Source organism: Megascapheus bottae, chromosome 16 (genome assembly GCF_031878675.1).
Source record: "Megascapheus bottae isolate mThoBot1 chromosome 16, mThoBot2.hap1, whole genome shotgun sequence".
Taxonomy (NCBI): Eukaryota; Metazoa; Chordata; class Mammalia; order Rodentia; family Geomyidae; genus Megascapheus; species Megascapheus bottae.
The window spans coordinates 21,523,103-21,537,297 of NC_143524.1; the positions used below are offsets into that span (position 1 = coordinate 21,523,103).

Genomic DNA, 14,195 nt, shown 5'->3' on the forward strand with positions numbered 1-14,195 from the left:
CCACACCTCCACTTCTGGCTTTTGGGTGGTTAATTAGAAATAGGAGTCTCTCAGAGTTCCTGTTCAGGCTGGCCTCAAACTGAGATCCTCAGATCTCAGCATCCTGAGTAGCTAGGATTATAGGCATGAGACATTGGCACTGTTCCAAACTCCAATCCTTGATACAATGTTTTCATTCAACTTAAACAAGAAAAACCATTACAAAGTAGGGACAGGAGAGGGTAATGCAAATGTATTCACTTCTGGCTTTTTTAGGTAATGAATCATCTCTAGTTGGTGTGTCAATTTTCTTTCTATCTAATAGCATCACATGCAGCTGTTGTTTTGTTTATGCCCTTATTTCACAAAATGAAAAGTTAGTGAATCTAAACTGGGTTTCCATTTGTACTGGTCCAGGCCCTCTCTTACTCTGAAAATCAAGACATTATACAAAGAGAAATTAGTTGATATAGAAAGACAACTATTCGCTGACTTCTCCCATGCATGGTCTATAGCACAGTGAAACACAGATGTGGAGAATGGGATGATGGTTGCTGGCAGTGGGGTGCAGAGAAGCAGGGGGTGTCAGTCAAAGATGCAGCTTCAAGCTGGGTCCCAGTGACTCATGGCTGTAATCCTAGCTACTCAAGAGGCTGAGATGTGAGGATCACAGTTCAAAGCCATACCAGACAGAAAAGTCTATAAGACTCTTACCACCAATTAACTAGCAAAAAGCCAGAAGTACAGCTATGTCTCAACTAGCAGAACAATAGCCTTGAGCAAAAAAAGCTAAAGGATTGTACGCAGACCCTGAGTTCAAACCTCCCAGCGCAGAAGTTTCATTTACACAAAACAGATATGAAATCTGGAGGTGTGCTGTACAACATAGAGTAACAATATATGATTTAATTCAACATCCAATGTGGATAGTGCTGGTGGGAAGTGCTCTGACCAGAAAAAGGAAACACAAGAGTAAGAAAAATTACGGTTAGGATATTAAACTTGTCCGTGCTGATGGTTTGATGGTTAATGGCTGAGTACTTATTTCCAGACAGACCAAACTTTAAGTATCTTCAGTGGTTTTATCAATCATACTTCAACCAAGTTATCTTTTAAAAAAGATGATAATGCAACATTCCCCCAGACAGCTAAGTATCACTGAGGAAAGTATTTCACATTTCTTGGAAAGGGTAGAGTTGGCCAGGAGGAAAAGTGAGGAGAGCCTAACATCAGAATAGGGGGCTCTCTAGGACATTCTGGCTTCAAGGATATAAAGGGCTACAGTGGATACACAAGGAGGTTTTAAGAGATGTGATATTCTCCTCTTCTCTGATGACCCCTAAAGAAAGAAAAGCTCTACTGAGGTTATACAACATGTGATCTTTCATACCTCTTGATCTATTATCTTTATACACGCACAGTTTCTTCAAGCTAAGTACATGAACTACTTCCTTGAAGATATAAATAAACCACCAGTCTATCTTCTATAACAAAGTAATTGTTAACTATTATTTTCACAGTAAATAATTGTCAGAACTATTTACCAGTGAAACAATGGCATGTTTTGTTGATGTCTTACAAATACCAAGAGAAATTAAATGCTATTTGTAGTACACTGGTTGGGTGACTAATTACATGGAATTGAGCCTCAAATCCTGGCACTTTTCAAAAGCTAAAGTTAATAACAAACATATGTTGCTATAACATATAGAAATGAACATTTCTATCAGAGAAACTTCTTTAAAATCTACTTTCTCTTTAAAAAAAACCCTGAGTTTAAATATTGAATAGTTTAAACCTATATTTTTATTAGTTAGATGAGTCTGTTGGCTATATTGTTTGCATGGCCCTAATATACATAACTTTATTTCAAATTCTGAGAATTCAGTTACTTTTCATGCTAACTTCAATTGCAATTCTCATTTTGCAAAGTATCTACTCCTTTTAAGAATAGATTCTCCAAGAAAATATGCTATACATATGAAAAAGAAGTAATTTAAAGCAATTCCAGAACAATTGATAGGGAAAGGAAATTTAATCACAAAAGATAAAGATTATTTTACCACTTTAATTGCAACTCTAGAGCATTTTTAATAGTGTTAAACAATGAATCTGGCTTTATAATATCAAAGTAAGTAGAGAGAAAAAGGGTAACTTAATTTTGTGAATCTAAAGTCAGAGCATGTCATAAATCCTGGGCTTACAGCCACTATACACAAGACAAAGTCAGAACCAATTTTGGTTGGAAAGCAATTAACAGAACTGAATTAACAAAAGGTAGCCTCTGATATGTAGTTTGTTCTTCAGGGCCTATTTTCTACCTCTGTGAACGCACAGATAAAGTTAATGTGTAGTAGCCAAGTGCCAGTGGCTCAAGCCTGTAATTCTAGCTACTCAGATCTAAGGAAGGAAAGTCCCTAAGATTGTTATACCTAACTAGTCAACAAAAAGTCAGAAGTGGAGCTGTGGCTCAAGTGGTGATCAGCCTTGAGTGAAAAAGCTGAGAGATGGCACCCACTAGGCTTGAGCCTAGGGACACATGTACATGTGTACACACACACACACACACTTTAAATAAAAAAAAAAACCTGTGGAAGGCAGGGAACACATGGCTCAGGGCATTAGATTGTGTCCACCATTTCCCAATCTTTTGCCTTTGAAATCACTGAGCCTCAAGATCCACTGACAGTGTAAGAAGGCGAAACAGAGTCCTCAATAAGAGCCTGTTAACTATAGCATGGCTGAACCCAAAGAAATCTTCTTTTATGGATGACCTAGGCATGAAACCAAGACCTCATGCATGCTAAGCAAGGCTTTCCACGTAGCTATGCTTCCCATCACCAAGAAACCTTTTTAAAAAAAAATTTCAAGAACCCATTTTTAAAGCAGTTTTTTAATTGAAAGGACCTCCAGGATAGTGAAACAAAAGCCATATAATGAATGATTGTTGTCCTTAATGTAGTATGTTGTCTCTCATCTCCTTTGCTGTCCCTTGGTTATCTCATATTGGTATAGTATCTCACTTTGTTATCTGATATATTGAATTTATTTGTATTTGGATATTTGAAATTTGATAGGGAAGGGGGGAAAACCAAGACGGGTGGGGGGCTTGGGGGGGATGGAAACGGGTACCAAGACATGTGAAAGGGTATCAATGTATGTGAATTAATGCACCTTCTATCTGGCAAATATCATGTAACCCTTTTACTAATTACAATAAAAAAAATAAAGCAGTTTTTTTCATCAACCTAGACCTAGATTACTCTTGCCCAATATGTTCACCACTTTTTAGTTGCTGTGACAAACACCTGACAAAAACAGCCTGAGCAAGGAGAGATTTATTCTGACTCTGGAGGTTTCAGTCTATCATGATGAGGAAAGTGTGGTGCCCACATCATGGCTGCCAGAAAGGAGCCAGTATCCTGCACTAGTGGCTTTCTCTTCCTTCCCCTTTCATCCTGTCATCTGTAGTCTGGAGGATGCTAGCACCCACCTTTGTAAGTGGTCTTTTCTCCATAGCTAGTCCTCTCTGGAAACACTTGACAGACACATGCAGAAGGGTCTGCGTTAGGAATCCTAGGTGATTTTTTAATCTAGTCAAGATTAGCCATCATTTCCAATAAAAGTATTTATGTTGATATGCCTTTGAAGTTTCTTTTGCTATTCAGGCTCTCTCTGTCCATTCCTGTTCTCCTACAGTATACATGACAAAGAGTTCCAGTCTTTTAACCTGTAGAGTCTCCACAGCCTGGACCACGCTGCTGGTGCCTGATCTTCTATTTTCTAAAAATGACCAGTTACTTCCAGAAATGGGAGCATTTAAACCCTCACTTTTATTAACTTATGGCCATTCAAAATGGGAAGTAAATAGTACAACAAGCATTTATATTCAGATGATGTACTTCAGTCTCCTTTCACTGTAGGCCAATGGCTCCCCTTGCAATAGGGCTGTTATAAGGTGGCCCTGCCACATGGAGTCTGCCAGGCAGCCCTTCAGCAGAAACAAGAGACATGTGCTGCCTTAGAAGTGTGAACTCATCTCCCATTGGGAGCTTAACTCTGAAGGCAACTTTACAAACGGTAAGTAGCTGGGAAAGCAGTAAGGGAGAGATGTTCCCTAGCATCATCGTTGTCGAGGAAACGATTCTGCCACCAGCCATTTCAGCTGCATCATCTGCAAAAGCGAGCATCGCACAGGCAGAGCAGATGTTCCAAAGCTGTGCCATTCGTAAATAGAGATGGGAAATGTGAATTGAAGATACGACCTCATTCAATATCATCTCTGAGAGTAACAGCAATTAGGCACATTGAACATAATTTGAGCTAAGAATGTAAGGATCTTTCTCCAGGCTAAATATAGCTACAGAAAATAGATTTTCAAGAAGGTAAAATAACTCCCAGTGGCCTGCCACCACACAATTGCAAAGCCAGCTGGTCTACTTCTTGGTGGCTGATTCTATATCTTGCTTTAAAACAATTGTCAATTCTTTGACCACAGGGGACATTCAAGTCTAGGTTAGATGGAAGCTGGAAATACACAGGCTTTCAAAAATTATAATTGTTAAGGGTATCAATGTATGGGAATTAATGTACCATTTATCTGGCAAATGTCATGTAACCCATTTATTAATTATAATAAAAATAGATATAACAATTATAATTGTTTTAAGGAAAATTGTTTAGGAATTACTGGGAAGATAAGAAGCAGAGGTGAACCTTTGTTTTCCTTTGTAATTTTAGGAAATAAAAGTAATGGCTTTGTGCCTCTCATCTTCCACTTACAAGGGTAAGAGGACAAATGGTTGGTAGACATGAAGGCTTCTATTTCTTATTCTGAAATAGCTAAGTTGGTTGCATGTGACGATCCTAGTAGTGGCTTTCTAAATTGCTGTGAAGAATTCTAATCAAAGTTCCAAGGGTGTGGGATCGATTAGCAATGTCTGCCAGGGTGTTATATCTGCAGAATGAGAGTGAACAAAGTCCCTCGACAAGGTCATCCTGAAGGTTTCTTTTAGCATCTAGTCCAGAACTGTTCACTTTTAGAAGAAGACATGGGGTAAAGAGGGGTTCCATGATTGGTCCAAAGTCTTGTACTAGAAATGGAGGCCAGGCATAGCTTCTGTATAACAAGCGTTCTTTTCACCACTGCAACAGGTACATCATGTTATACCAGACGAGAAATCCAGGAGATAAATGATTGCACAGAAGTGACAGGAGAGGGTCAAAAAGTGATTGAGGTCTAAATGAAGAACATACAACATGGGGCTGGGAATGTGGTTTAGGGGCAGAGTGCTTGCCCAGGCCCTGAGTTCAAGCCCCAGGGTACGTAATGGTACATTCAGGGGAGACCTCAAATGGTATAATGCCTTAGAAAAGTTAACTCACAGTGCAACAAAAATAAACACCAAAAAATCAGTATTTACAAAGAGGGTGGGGTTAAAGGGAGTGGGGTAGACAAATGAAGATAGAAGGTGGGGGAGAATGCAGTCATAAAACTCAATGCATATCTTATGAAATTAAGAAACTCAAGAAAAGATGTGACATTGGGAGGGATGGGGTAGAATGATGAAATGGGTGACAACTGATCGAGACATTCTGTATTTTATAAATTGCTTTGTTGAATGGAAACTCCTTTGTATAACTACTTAAAAATAACAATAGTTAAGAAATAAAGCATGGTTGGCAAGACTTATTTTTACAGAAGTGGAAGGACATCAGCAACCTAGTACGTGTGATATGAAATTGGAGCCTTTAAGAAATGCACTGAGCCAGGCTCGGTGGCTCACACCTGTAATCCTAGCTACTCAGGAGGCTGACATCTGAGGATCATGGTTCAAAGCCAGCCTGGCCACTAAAGTCCATGAGATGCTTATTTCCAATTAATCACCAGAAAACCAGAAGTGGGGCTGTGGCTCAAGAGGTAGGGTGGTAGACTTGAGCTGAAGAGCCCAGGGACAGTGCCCAGGCCCAGAGTTCAAGCCCCACAACCGACAAAAGAAAAAAGAAATACATTGATTCAGGTAAATAAACCTTTATTAAAGAAAAAAGAAATGATGGCTTATGAATGTTTCAGGTTCTCAGGAAATCCAAATTAACTTGCAAGTCTTTTAAAGTATGGCCTTTTACAAAGGACATAGCTAGCAAGTTAACTAGAAAGCCTACAGAATGGGAGAAGATCTTCACTAACCATACAATGGACAAAGGCCTCATATCTAAAATATATCAACAGCTCAAAAAATTGAATCACCCCAAAATTAATCTCCAAAGAAACAACCATTCCATTAAAAGATGGGCCAAAGACTTAAAGAGAGTCTTCTCTGAAGAAGCAATAAGAATGGCCTATAATGGGCCGGAAGTTTGGCCTAGTGGTTAAAGTGCTTGCCTAGAATGCATGAAGACCTGGGTTCAATTCCTTGATACCACATACATAGAAAAAAGGCGGAAGTGGTGCTGAGGCTCAAGTGGTAGCCTTGAGAAAGTCCAAGGACAGTGCTCAGGTCCTGAGCTCAAGCCCAGGACTGGCAAAAAAAAAAAGAATGGCCTATAGACACATGAAGAAATGCTCAACATCGCTGGCCATAAAAGAAATGCAAATCAAAACAACTCTAAGATTCCACCTCACTCCAGTTAGAATGGCCAGGATCAAGAAAACTAATAACAACAGATGCTGGAGGGGATGTGGCCAGGAGGGATTACTACTACACGGTTGGTGGGAGTGTAAAGTCGTTCAACCACTATGGAAAGCAGTGTGGCAGTTTCTCAAAAGACTAAACATAGAGCTCCCCTATGACCCAGCAATTCCACTACTTGGTATTTACCCAATCATCCAGAAACAAGGACATACTAAATCCACTAGCACAGTGATGTTCATTGCAGCACTATTTACCATAGCAAAGATATGGAACCAACCCAGATGCCCCTCAGTTGATGAATGGATCAACAAGATGTAGTATTTATACACAATGGAATTCTATGCTGTTGTCAGAAAGAATGACATCACCCCATTTGTAAGGAAATGGAAAGACTTAGAAAAAATCATATTAAGTGAAGTAAGCCAGACTCAAAGGAACATAGGCCCAATAGTCTCCCTCAGTTGTCATAATCAGTAGAAATCTTGGGCTCTCCTAGCAGAGATTTACAATAGAACAAAACCTAGATACATAAGGCCAGATAGTATGATGCTAAATGAAAGGACCTTCAGGATATAGAAACAAAAGCCATGGAATGAGTGATTGTTGTCCTTAATGTACTATGTTATCTCTCATCTCTTTTGCTGTCCCTTGGTTATCTCATATTGTTACAGTATTTCACCTTGTTATCTGATATATTGTATCAGATGGGTTAATTGAAATTGGATAGGGAAGGGGGGAAAACAACATGAGTGGTGGGGGGGGGGAGAGGGAAATGGGGACCATGACATGAGAAAGGGTACCAATGTATGTGAGGTAATGCACCTTCTATCTGGTGAATATAATGTAACCCTTCTATTAATTACAATAAAATATATGAAAAATATGGCCTTTTATAAACCAAGTAGACATTGTGACAATAAATCAACTTAAATAAGACATCATCCACTTGAAATCTATTCTAATAATTAGTTTCATAAAACAAGCTTATATGATTGCTGTACATTTCATGCACAACAATCCTACAATCAGGGATGCAAAATCCTGAAAATGTGGCATCCATTTGCTTTTCACAAGTTACTAAAATTCCCAGATGGTAAAGCCTTTAAATTGACTGAGAGAAAAAAAAGAATCAGTATCTGTCTCCTGAGCATGATTCTGGGGCTGCAAAGAATAGTGTATAAAGAGTTCATAAAACTGTAATTAAATAAAGACACCAGGAAGTTCACAGGCAAAACCTACTGAAATAACTGCTCTATACCTCCTTGTATAGAAGCACAGTGATGTGAGGCCAGGAGAAATGAGCTTTCTCAAGACACAAAGATCTTTTAGAGGGGGTTGGATTTTCAATGAAGTCTTCCAAAGCTGGCACAGAAAATGAGAACATTAGGATGACCCTCTTGAGGTGCCAGCAAAGCCATTGCCAGTCACTGTAAGGCTAAGAAGAACATAGCTTGCTTAATCAATCTGTGATTTCCACCACACATTTTGGGACATGAACTCTCTCGATAAAAGATATTTTTCAATTATTTTACATAAACCACTATTCTAAATATTATTCTGATCTTTATGAAGTAGTACAAGAGTCATCATTGAACAGTTTATGGATAAAATATATCTTGATAGTTTTGTTGTATATTGTTCCTCCAGGTTACTGCAATCCAAGTTTAATGTTTAATCTCTGAAGAGAGAGCTAGTATCGCCAGGTTGTCAGGTAATTTGGGTGGTTTGGTTTGGTTAGGTTTACCAGTATTGAGGTTTGAACTCAAGGTCTTGTACTTGCTAGGCAAGCACTCTACTACTTGAGACACACCTCCAGCCCTTGTGTTGACTATTTTAGAGATAGGATCTCACTGTGTGCCCAGCAGGCCTATACCACTATCCTTCCATTTGTGCCCCCTGCATAGCTGGAATGACAGGTGCACACCAATTCCCCTAGCTAGTGGTTGAGATAGAGTTTCATGAACACTTTGCCCAGGCTGGCTTTGAACTGCATGATCCTCCAGATATCTACCTCCCAACCAGCCAGGGTTACAAGCTTGACCCACTGTGTCCAGGCCTATATGGTGAGCAGTGCAGATGGGAAGCTGTATAGCTCACATTACAATGAGATTTAACCTTTGCAAGTGACGTGCTCCTGGGCCTGACATAAGAGGCTTCAATACCATGTTCCTTCATCATGTGTTTCTTAGGACAGATGGCTTAGATGATAGTAGGAACAATATAACCTGGGAATAGTAGTACTGTCTTGGTATTCAGTTTGGGACAGCGAATAATAATGGATGACTATGGGGCTGGAATTGTGGCCTAGTGGTAGAGTGCTTGCCTAGCATACACAAAGCCCTTAGTTGGATTCCTTGGTACCACATATACAGAAAAAGCCAAAAGTGGTGCTGTGGCTCAAGGGTACAGTGCTAGTCTTGAGAAAGCTCAAGAACAGTGCCCAGACCCTGAGTTCAAGAACCAGGACTGGAAAAATTTTTTTAAGATAATAATCAATAAATGGTTATCACTCTGTTTGCTGGTGCCAAATGGTATCTACTGATGTAACATTTGGAGCCTCTTTCTTCAACAAATGTCCCTATCTTGAAAATCACTACCAATTCTCCTGGCTTGCTGACTGATTCAAGAGTAACCACCTGTTTCACAGGAAGCCAATCACTTCTGTTCTCCTAACAACCAGGAGAGTGGTGGGCCAGAGTTCACTAAGCTCCATGCTTGGCTTTTGTCCAATGGACCCAGAGAGTCTTCAGATTAGCATAAAAGAAAAGACTCAAGAGAAATGGAAATTAGCTAATTTGGGGGGGGGGGCAGACTAAATGAAAAGGGGAAGAGAGAGGCAGAAAGAAAAGCCACTGCATTTGTTTGTTTTTGTTACTATAGTAATGTATCTGAGGAAGGCTAACTTCAAAAAGAAAAGAAGTTTATATGGCTCTCTGCTTTGGGGACTGGCATTTATTTGGCTATGATACAAACCTCATGGAAGGAATGCAAGCAAAAGGGCAAGATCACACTGCCAGACAAGAAGCCAGAACAGGGGAGAGATTCAGGGCTAAAGCTTACTCTCAATAGAATTTATATAATAACTTTTATTCTTTTAACCAGAAGTTTTCTGAGGGCTCCCTTAATCCATTCATCAGTTAGAGACCTATTTCCTACTAGACCTCACCTCTTAAAGGTCCATATTTTCAGAAATAAATGTATGCATTTCATTCCAGAAATAAAAATATTGTCAAAACTTAGTTTATAGCCAGTCGTGGTGGCTCACACCTATAATCCTAGCTACTCAGGAGGCTGAGATCTGAGGATCATGGTTCAAAGCCAGCCTGGGCACTAAAGTTCGTGAGACTCTTATCTCCAATTAACCACCAGAAAACTGGAAGTGGCACTGTGGCTCAAGGATAGGGTGGTAGCCTTGAGCTGAAGAGCTCAGGGACAGCGCCAAGGCCCAGAGTCTAAGCCCCAGGACAGACAAAAAGCAAAAATAAAAAACAACAGGGGCCGGAGTTTGGTCTAGTGGTAGAGTGCTTGCCTAGCATGCATGAAGACTGGGGTTCGATTCCTCGGTACCACATACATAGCAAAAAGCCGGAAGTGGTGCTGAGGCTCAAGTGGTAGAGCTCTAGCCTTGAGAAAATCCAAGGACAGTGCTCAAGCCCTGAGCCCATGCCCAGGACTGGCAAAAAAAGAAAAAAGAAAAAAGAAAAAACAAACAACAAAAAAGTCAGTTCATTTCAGCCAAGTACTTCTTGCATGCTCCTCACTACAACGTTGGTGCTAATTCACCTTTCTCTAACACCCAGGGATCCGGTTGTATTTCCAGTCTTCCAGCCCTGAACTCCTCTCCAGGTTCTTTCATCACCCATTGCTGAGATCATCAAAGAGAAAAGAAACAATGAGTAATCTCCTGAGTACTTGCTGTAAGAGGTTGGTGTATAAGACATTGTTTTAAAGCCTTTATAAGTTATCTCATGGGATAACTCTACGCCACAAAGCACTATTAACATCTCCACTAGTTCACATCTCAACACCTTCATCCTGAGGGTCGTACCTCCAATTTGTGAGCTTTTAGGGGGATGCACTCAACCATATCTGAGCCCACAGCCCTTACCCTGGATCTAATGGTGCTCCTCTCACTAATCCCAGCAGCACTTTCTCTTCTGGGGTTGCATACCTATAGCCTTGCATTGAAATCCCTATCTCTGATTGATATAGTAAAGAGTGCTCCTAGCAACTAAATATCCCAAAGAGCATGCTACTACCCAATGCTGATATGCAAATGCGAACAATCACTGCCTTCCCTTCAATGAGAAGTATGTGGCTTCTCCAAGGTAGTTACTTTTCATTGGTTATTGCCTTGATTAGTCATATGCTGTTGTCATATGGTATGGTTTAAGAAAATATTAGCCCAATTCAAAAGTTCAGTTATGTCTATAAAAAAAAAATAGGGGCCAGGAGTTTGGCCTAGTGGTAGAGTGCTTGCCTAGGATGTACAAAGACCCAGATTCGATTCTTTAGTACCACATACATAGAAAAAATTGGAAGTGGTGCTGTGGCTCAAGTGGTAGGACAGTGCTCAGGCCCTGAATTCAAGCCCCAGGACTGGCAAAAAAAAAAGAAACTGTAGATCAATGATCATCTTAGCATCTTAGGCTAATGATAAGTGATGTTTGTTGTGCATGTATTCCAAATATGCCAGCTAAGCTGAGTCTCACAGAAGCATTACCTTGTCAGAGCCTCACAAGGAGGCTGCAGGGTAGTACCTAACATTCTACTTGACAGATGGAAAGCTGAATCACACAAACACAGAGTTGCTAACCTAATATCTAGCATTTGAACAGGCACAGTCAAATTCCAGAGGCCTTGACATTTGCTGTCTATACAAGGAGATTCTAGCCATGGACTCTGCAGACAACCCCAGGCCAGGGTCTCTAAAGAGGTCTTGGAACATGAAGTCCATCCATCCTGGGTACTAAGGTTTAGTATAGCACAGATACTCCTGAGTAACCAGTAAATTTCAGAGTTTATGGGACACACACACACAGGTGTTCTATAACACTGCATGGTTGATTCTCTGGTTAACAGGAGATGTTCCGATGCTCTCCCTCAATAGCATCTAGTTGGAAAATCAGTTCTTTTTCTGAAAAGAACTTGTCTTTACTGAGCACCAAGTCCTTACAGATATATGACACATGTTATCTCAGCAGTCCCTCAGTAACACCTTGAGTAAGATATTACCATCCTTGTGTAGCCATCAGAATTTCATCACAAAGAATCCAGAATAAGCAGGAGAGGATTTACTAAGGATAATATGGCTTAGGGAATTTGGTGGGAGGCTGTAGAAGGGTTCTCCAGAGATGAAGCTTCAGGAACATCCCCAACATAACACCAAGCACACTGCAAGAAGCCACAGAACAAGGCCCAGGCTTACTGGAGGACCAGCAGGTATAGAAGAGACCTCGGTACCAGAGTCCTGTGCATCCAACTCAGTCTCCCTCACTCCCAGAGCCCCCAGGGGCACTGTGCCCCACACAGTATCACCCACATTTTACTTTCTAAGGATTTCAGATTTCTGGTGAGCATTACAAAAGCCTGAGTCCAATGTTAACATCCCCCAAATCAGAATACTTTGAACATAAACAGGCCTGGAATACCTACACTCCCATGTTTACTGTTCACAATAGCCAAGTTTTGGAATTGGCCTAGGTTTCTCTCAGTTGAGGAATGGATAAAGCAAAGTATCTATCCATCTATCTATCTATCTATCTATCTATCTATCTATCTATCTATCTATCTATCTATCTATCATCTATTTTAGATTATTATTCATTCAGAGAGAATGAAACTATAGTTGTGCACCAATGGCTCACATTTGTAACCCCAGATACTCAAGATGGTGAGATCTGAGAATTATAGTTCAAAGTCAGCCCAGGCAGAGAAATTGGCAAGGTTCTATCTCCAATTAAACAGCAAAATATCAGATTAGAGGTGTAGCTCAAGTGGCGAAGTTCCAGCTAGGCAAGAATGCAAGGAACTTTTTCATTTAAAAAAAAGAATGAAGGGTGGTAGCCTTGAGCTGAAGAGCTCAGGGACAGTACCCAGGCTCAGAGTTCAAGCCCCATAACCCACAAAAAAAGGGGGGACAGGAGTTTAGCCTAGTGGTAGAGTGCTTGCCTAGCTTGCACAAAGACCCGAGTTCAACTCCTCAGTACCACATACATAGAACAAAGCCAGAAATGGTGCTGTAGCTCAAGTAGTAAAGCCCAAGGACAGCGCCCAGCCCCTGAGTTCAAAGCCCAGGACTGGCAAAAAAAAAATGAAATTAGGTCATCTGCAGGAAAACGGGTAGAACTAAAAATCATGGTATTAAGCAAAATAAGCCAGAGTGAGAAAGACAACTATCAAATGTTTTCTCTCATATGTGGAATCTAGTTCTTAAAAATGAGTTACAGGAATATACAATAGGTTCTGTTTGCAGGGGAGAGAGCATTCCATGGGAGTGGTGAGGATTGAAAGAGAGTGTGAAGAGGGGTGGATGAATATGGTTGAAAGACTTTATGTACATGCATGAAAACAAACTAATAGTAAATTCATCAAATTATTTTTAAGAGGGGGATGATCTAGGTGATCAAAATTTATTATACACATGTATGGAAATATCACAATGAAGTCTCTTCATCCATCTATTATGTGCTAAGAAAATGGAAGAAAAAGAAGAGAATGAAGTAGTTGTTGTCCTGGGATCCTAGAAATAAATCCTGTGTGCTTCATATGAACCTAGGCAGAATCTACGATGCACTGACTAAAGGTTCCTATGGCATGTTCTTGGCCCATTGTGGTCAACCACATCCTATAAGCACTCAGTTTCCAAAGCCTCTGTCAAATCCATTCTCACTGATGATAGTTGCATAAATATGGCATCAGCAGAGCGATTACTGAGGATAAGAAATGAGGGTCCAAAGAAAAGAATACCAACAGCTCAGAGGGTGCCATTTTTACCAGCTTCTCATTTCTGAGGATGATCAGACGGCAGCCAGGCATAGTAGAGGTAGCTACATTCATTCTCAACACAAATTGCACTGCATCCTGGCTATAAATTCCACCAGCTGCAGGTGTGCGCTTCAGAGGTATTGCTTCTGCAATTAAAAAAGTGACATTTTAATGGATTATGTAGATCAGCTAAGGTTCTAAATCATAAACCTCCTGCTATCACTGGGATCAGGAGGTGCAGGGCCAGCAAGGAGAGACAGCACAAACACTGTGGACCTCTTAGAGCTCCTTCTGACATTCTTATATTTCACGAGGAAACTGAACATTAACCTTCACAGCCACAGCAGCAGTTTCCGCTGCGTCACAAAGGTGAGAGTTCATCTTTGTGACAATGCAAGCTGGCTGAACCAGCATCTCCAGTGTTATCTGAGGAAGTCTCAGTACTGCTAGAAACAAGATACATTAATTTTTTTAATTCAACACCAGGACTCAAACTCAGTGCCTGACATTTTTACTCACTGGCTGGCGTTCTACCAGCGGAGCCACACTTTCAATCCCTATTTTTCTTGTAACAGTGAGGAATGAGGATATATGGGT

General features: G+C 40.5%; 1 protein-coding gene and 1 pseudogene across 2 annotated transcripts in view; both read right to left on the minus strand.

Annotated features, from left to right (window-relative positions):
• Kiaa1549l (KIAA1549 like) overlaps positions 1-14,195 on the minus strand; it is a 216,710-nt gene that overhangs the window by 101,500 nt on the left and 101,015 nt on the right. The gene's annotated exons all lie outside the window — the stretch shown is intronic.
• LOC150052996 (10 kDa heat shock protein, mitochondrial pseudogene) overlaps positions 3,869-14,195 on the minus strand; it is a 68,047-nt pseudogene continuing 57,720 nt past the window's right edge.